The sequence below is a fragment of the Chrysemys picta genome, chromosome 2 (genome assembly GCF_011386835.1).
Source record: "Chrysemys picta bellii isolate R12L10 chromosome 2, ASM1138683v2, whole genome shotgun sequence".
Lineage (NCBI taxonomy): Eukaryota > Metazoa > Chordata > Testudines > Emydidae > Chrysemys > Chrysemys picta.
Genome location: NC_088792.1, coordinates 61,854,400 through 61,861,714, shown reverse-complemented (window position 1 = coordinate 61,861,714; position 7,315 = coordinate 61,854,400). Strand labels below are relative to the sequence as shown.

The 7,315-nt window shown below is 42.0% G+C and overlaps 1 long non-coding RNA gene across 1 annotated transcript; it reads right to left on the bottom strand.

Moving 5' to 3' along the window:
* Positions 1-2,017, bottom strand: LOC135981333 (uncharacterized). Its single transcript, XR_010598294.1, has 2 exons — positions 1,379-2,017; positions 1-511 (listed from the first exon to the last, which is right to left on the bottom strand). It is a non-coding gene; the product is annotated as an uncharacterized LOC135981333 (long non-coding RNA).
* Positions 2,018-7,315: the final 5,298 nt, after the last annotated feature.

Genomic DNA, 7,315 nt, shown 5'->3' with positions numbered 1-7,315 from the left:
TGGTTTTTTGGTTTTGTTTTTTTTTTTTGTTTGGTTGGTTTTGGGGGGGAAACTTTTTGTTTGTTCTGGGGGTTGGCTTTTTTTAATTTATAGGAAATTTTTACTACGGTGCATTGGGTTTTTTTCTCTCCCCCCTTTTTTTTTTAACCTGAGGGCATCATCACAACCCCTTAGTCCGGACTGAACACACTTGTGTTTTTTTTTAGGGCGTTATAGTCTGGAGGTACACCTCAAGGCCCCAACACAGCCAATTCTTATTAACTAAACTAAAATTTATTAAAAAACTACAGAGAGAGTATGGTTAAAAGATCAATATACATACAGGTATGAATTCAATTCATTGAGGTGCAGATTCATAGCAGAGATGGTGAGCTTTGTAGTTGCAAAGAGTTCTTTCAGAAATAGTTCATAGGTTATAGTCCGATGTCCAAATATCATATTCAGGGCGTACCAGCATAACTAGGATCTTGGTCTTGCCACTCAAAATTCTCCTGATGAAGTCCAAGTAGATCTGAAATGACAGAATCAAGACCCAAAGATCTTTTATACAATTTCATGTCTTTTGACAAGTTGGAGTTCCTCAGGGAACAAAAGGTAATTAGGATGACTTTGAAGGAGGTCCATCACTGGTACTTAGCTATATGAATTAACATAAGGCCATTTGCTTGTTCCTCCTCCATTCACAGTACATTTCAAAGAGAGATGAATACCAAGATATCCCATGTTTACAATTCATTTAAATGATAGGATGTTCTTTTGACCTCTGAATTATCAGAATACAGCATAGACAGGGGCTGTTGATTACATTGTCAACCCTACTCATACATATGTAAACCCACAAAAACACAAACATTATCTCCCCACGTCTTTTGAGGGTTATTTATTTTGCAGGATATTTAACCCTTTCTAGCTGTGCGTCACAGCACGTATATCCCCACCCCAGAGAAAAAAGTGTTCCAATTTTTCACACTTGTTATCTGGTTACACTAGCTTCAAGTCCCTTTCATCCAGGGGGATCCCAGTATAAAATCCAAGCGTGTTTAAGATGTCCTTATGCGCATCATGAATGTCACAATCATGTCATTGAATCAAATTGCTGCCTTGCCAAAAGTGGCAAGAATGGAATGGATTTCTATTTTCTGTGAAGATGTATATGGGCATTGACTTTCAGTCAATGTCTAATATTTAATCTAGATAGGGGAATGGCAGAATAAGAGGCTAAAAATAATAGTACTTGGCATTTACAGAACACCTTTCATCAGAGGCTCTCATACTGTTCAAATACAGGAGTGGTAAATTTAACTTCAAACATACCTAAGAAACCCAAAGGAAATGTAAAAATAAGTTCACTATCTTGGTAATCCTTATGGGTACTTACTGGCTGTGTTATTCTCTTTGGAGGACAAATGCCTGGGAGGTCACCTGGCGTGGGGAATCGCGGGGCGACGGGAGATGAGAGCACGGGTCTGTGATCAGGGCCGAACGACAAACAAAGTTACAGAGCTCAGCCCCTGGTGAGGGCGGGGCAGCAAAGAGTCTCTGGCTCAGGCCTGTACTCAGGCTGTGCAGCAAAACAGTCGAGGCTCCTAACTGTAGTGGAGGGCCAACAAGTGCAGGCTTCTTGCCTAAGAGGGAGGGAGACTGCCACCACGGATTGGGGTGGCAGGGGGGACACAGGCCCATCCACTCCCCTGCGTCCCAGCAGGGCCCTAGCAGTGCCAGAGCGGTCTGCCACTGGGTCAGCGGGGATCCTGAGCGTACCACACTGACTCACTTGCTGACAGTGTTGCAGCCAGACAGGGGTCAGCTACCTCTGGGCCACTTTTTAACTCCCCTGGGTCTGTAGAGGGTCGTCCATGTTGTCGAGGAAGAGGGCCTCTGTCAGGGCTTGCAGCTCCTCCGTGTTTGAGTCTCTAAATGGCCCTGGCCACTCCTCAGATTCCTCAGGGTCTGTGGCAGCCTCCCAGCTCAGGAGCTTGCAGGAAGCCTCCGGCGCCTCCGGCAGCTGGACCCCAGCTGAGTTTTCCGGCCCGACTTTTGTACTTCCTGTCCTGCCCACTGACTTCCGGCTGGAGGGTTGAGCATGGCGTGGCTCTGCCCACCAGGGTTCAGTGAGGGGCCCCTCCCCCTCCGGGTCTGTGGGCGGCCAATCGGCCTCACGACAGTCGGTCAGTTGAAAGTGATATGTTTTTGTTTTTGTTTTAGGATATAAATGGTGCAAGTAGGGTTACCATACGTCCGGTTTTTCCCGGACATGTCCTGCTTTTTGGCAATCAAACCCCCGTCCGGGGGGAATTGCCGAAAAGCCAAACATGTCCGGGAAAATGCCGGCCAGGCACTTCCCCTCCCTCGGCTGCTCTGCTCCGCTCCTCCCCTCTCAGACTTTAAGAGCCGAGCTGCCCGAGCCAGCACTACTGGCTTCGGGCAGCCCCCCCCGCCTCTGGACCCCGAGCCTTGGGCCAGGCACTTCCCTTCCCGGGCTCCAGCTGAGCTGCTCCGCTCCTCCCCTCTCAGACTTTAAGAGCTGAGCTGCCCGAGCCAGCGCTACCGGCTTCGGGCAGCCCCCCGTGCCTCCGGACCCCGAGCCGCCGGCCAGGCACTTCTCCCCGGCTCCAGCTGCTCTGCTCCGGCGGCTGCTAAACCAGCATTGTGGGCTCAATCCTTGAGGGGGCCCTTTAGGGATCTAGGGCAAAAATCTGTCTGGGGATTGGTCCTGCTTTGAGCAGGGGGTTGGACTAGATGATCTCCTGAGGTCCCTTCCAACCCGGATATTCTATGATTTGATGAACCTATGCCTGGAAGTAACGCAGGAGAACAGAGATTGCATGGGGAAGTGGCTGGCCTCTGTACTCAGAATAAACATCCAGAATAGAGGTTTAGCCATATGGATAAGAGGACAGCTTTATAATAATGCAGAAGGTGATATAGCAAACCAGGAGCACAAGATCATTAACACCTGGTGAATAAGGTAGAGGTTGATCCTCATTGCTGAGTAAAGTAACAAAGTTGGAGAATCTATACATTTTATTAGATCTTTTGTGTGGACATATACTAATAGAAAATATAACATGAGCCCTCCTTACACCATCTTGAACTTCTTGTTATTACTTAGTTTACAAATCAGGATATTTCTCTTCCCCACTGGCAGCATCCTAACATTTTTACTAACTGATGTAATTTCATCCAAACAATTTCTATAATTTCATGATAAGGGCCAACACCATGTGCCAGGCATTTTAGAAATTTATCCTGAGAAATTGATCTGGGCAATTTCCAGTGGAGGAATGTGGAAACCTTAAGGGGTGGGGAAACCAAGATTTTTTATTTCAAATTTTGGAAAATGGTCTGATTTCTTAAACAAAAACCCTCCAAAATAACCGGAATTCTGGCTTTTCCACCTAATCAAAACCAGAATCTATTTTCTAAGCAAAACATGAACATTTCTGGACATTCAAAATTTATTTCAGATTGTTAAATCAGTTGGCATGGAAATTGGAACATTTCTAACCTCTGAGATTTTCCTATGAAAATATCTCTTTTGTGGAAAAAAATTAAGTTACTGTCTCACAAAATGACCTAGAACAAAATAATATGAAATTTTACACAAGAACCCTCATATCTTTCTTTAGTATCTAGTTGCTATAAGGACAAGGTTTATTATTTTTAAATCTGCTTTATCAAAGTCTCTCTCTATTCCTCTCCCTGAAGCACTGATGCCCAGAAATGCTGGATCCAGGATACCTCCACTGAACCTTTGTCTCCCACTCTTTTAATTTGCTGTTTCCTATTGTCACTCCAATCTATCTGCCAAAGTTTCCATCTGCTTTGGAAGTACAGCACTTGGAATTTTTTCCCATTGATGTGATATTTCAGTGAGACTTTTCCAAGTGACGCTAAGTTCCTTTCCCAAAATGTCTAAGTGTCTTGTGTCTGTGTTTCTTGTAGTTTCCAGGATCTACCCTAGCAGAGCTGTCTAACCACTTGACTATCAAAACACCTCCGAAGTGATGAGATTTCTAGACAGTAAGTGCTGCTGGCTAAGTTAAACAAGACCAGAAAGATCAAGGATTGATACACTTAGTTTCCTTCCTTTTAAAAATTACTTTTGATAAGCACAGAGACTTCATCAGTTCCTTTTCAGACAACACATTTTTCTCTTCACAGGCATCCAAGATTCAATATTTTTTTAAAAGTATATATTTCGTGGCTAAAAAGAAAATCGACAAGTTTTCTGACTTGAATTCAAGAACTCCACTTCATCCACTGCAGTTACAATCCAATCCAATATCTTATCAATACATTTCATCGCTAACATAGTGCCATCACACACACCTCAATTCCCCTGGTACATAATAATCATAGAATCATAGGAATGGAAGGGACCTCCAGAGCTCATTTAGTCCAGTCCCCTGCACTCATGACAGGACTAAGTATTATCTAGACCATCCCTGACAGGTGTTTGTCTAACCTGCTCTTAAAAATCTCCACTGAGGGAGACTCCACAACCTCCCTAGGCAATTTATTCTAGTGCTTAACCACCCGACAGGAAGTTTTTCCTAATGTCCAACCTAAATTGCCCTTCTTGTCCTATCCTGAGGTTAAGGAGAACAATTTTCCTCCCTTCTTGTAACAACCTTTTATGTACTTGAAAACTGTTATGTCCCTCCCCCCACCCATTCTTTTCTTCTCCAGATTAAACAAACCCAGTTTTTTCAATCTTCCATCATAGGTCATATTTTCTAGACCTTTAATCATTTTTGTTGCTCTTCTCTGGACTTTCTCCAATTTGTCCACATCTTTCCTGAAAAGAATACTTTCCTGGATACAATAATCCAGTTCCTAATAAGCATGGAGTAGAGCGGAAGAGTTACTTTTCGTGTCTTGCTTACAACACTCCTACTAGTACAACCCAGAATTATGTTTGCTTTTTTTGCATCAGTGTTACACTGTTGGCGCCTATTTAGCTTGCAATTCACTATGACCCTCATATCTCTTTCCACAGTACTCCTTCCAAGGCAGTCATTTCCGATTTTGTATGTGTGCAACTAATTGTTCCTTCCTAAGTGGAGTACTTTGCATTTGTCCTTATTGAATTTCATCCTATTTATTTCAGACCATTTCTCCAGTTTGTCCAGATCATTTTGAATTATAATCCTCTCCCCCAAAGCACTTGCAACCCCTCCCAGCTTGGTATCATCCACAAAATTTATAAGTGTACTCTCTATGCCATTATCTAAAACACTGATGAAGCTATTGAACAGAACCGGACTCAGAACTGATCACTGCAGGACCCCACTCGTTATGCCCTTCCAGCTTCACTGTGAACCACTGATAACTACTCTCTGGGAACGATTTTGCAACCAGTTATGCACCCACCTTATAGTAGTTCCATCTAGGTCATGCAAGACAGTATCAAACACTCAAGTCAAGGTATACCACATCTACCTCTTACCCCCTAGACACAAGACTTGTTACCCTGTCAAAGAAATCTATTTAGTTGGTTTGACACAATTTCCATGCTGATTGGTACATATCACCCTTTATTTTCTAGGTGTTTGCAAATTGATTGCTTAATTATTTGCTCTATCATCTTTCTAGGTACTGAAGTGGACTGGTCTGTAATTCCCCGGGCTGTCCTTATTTCTTTTTTTATAGATTGCACAATATTTGCCCTTTTCCCATCTAGAATCTCTCCCGTCTTCCATGACTTTTCAAAGATAATCGCGAATATCTCTGATATCTCCTCAGTCAGCTCCTTGAGTATTCTAGGGTGTATTTCATCAGGGCCTTGTGACTTGAAGACATCTAACTTGTCTCAGTTATTTTTAACTTGTTCTCTCCCTATTTTAGCCTCTGATCCTACCTCATTTTCACTGACATTCACTATGTTAGATGTCCCATCGTTACTAACCTTTTTGGTGAAAACCGAAACAAAAAGAGTCATTTAGCACTCCTGCCATTTCCACATTTTTTGTTACTGTTTTCCCCTCCTCATTGAGTAATGGGCCTATCCAGTCCTTGCTCTTCCTCTTGCTTCTAATATGTAATAATGTATAATAATATTTCCTTTTCAATTTTGGGTGACTCAGGAATGTGAAAATAATTAACTATTGGCCTTCTACCCCATGCAATCAATTTTAGATTCCCACAGCACCACTGGGTCTGAGTGTCCACCCCTCCCCCTCCTCCAGCTTTCCTATACCTATTCTGACCCTTCCTGGAGGCTCCAACAGCTGGCTGCTGCAGTCTGGTCACTCTTACTCTGGAGGGATCTAGTAAATTAATAGTGAAAAAGCCTCCAGCCTGCCAGACCTATTAGCACAACATTGAAACTGTTAAAGAGCCATTCAAGGGGTAATGAAGCCATTTAACAGGCATTTGCCAACCCCCAGGTATATACTGCAGGTTCTGAATTTACTGACAAAAACAGTTGTGCATTACTGTAATATTTACCCAGAACATGTCAGTCAACAGGACCTTAGTTTAAAATTTGATTTAAAAATATTTCATTAGTGAGTTGGTGAAAATTATAAAATCACATCTCTAAAAAATCCTTGCATAGATTTTTAGATGCACAGTCATCTTTAGCCTTAAATGTTTGGATCTTCAGACATATAGTTTTTCAAATAAATCCTTCAAAAGACCACCCTTATCTAAAATACACATTTTAATTTTAATTACTATAGTAAAAAAAAACTTGCTTCCAAAGTCCTCTCTGTCCATCCCTTTTTCCCTTCATCTATTCCCCCCCCCCACACACACACACGCAGTTGAAGAGAGCCCTTAAAGGAACAACACCTCTTTCCTTTCAGATAGCTGGACAAAGAGTTTCCCTTTCTTTACTTCTGACTATCTGATGAACTAGTTTTAAGAGAACCCTCCAGCAAAATCAGTACCTTAGTAAGATATAAAATCCTTTGTTATGCCTAAAATCTTTGGAAACATACTTTTTAAAGTTGGTGCAATTTCATAAACATGTCTATTGTTAGGGAAATCACACAGAGTAAATTAGTGTTCCCTTTTTCTAAAAGCAGTGAACATTGTTATGAGCACACTAAACCTCTGTGACTGATTAATTTAAAATAATGTCTTTGTTTCAGTGAGTTGGATATATAATGATCTGGAATGATTACTTTATGAAGGCTTAAGACTACATTTAAAACATAAAATCAGCTTAGAAATACTGATTAAGAAAATTAAAGCAGAGAAGAGCTGCATCATCTATTCCATGATATTTAATGTTGTATTCAGGAAGACAGCTGACTCGCCCTTACTACAAAATTTTTGCAGATAAATGTCTGACAAATTTCAGGGC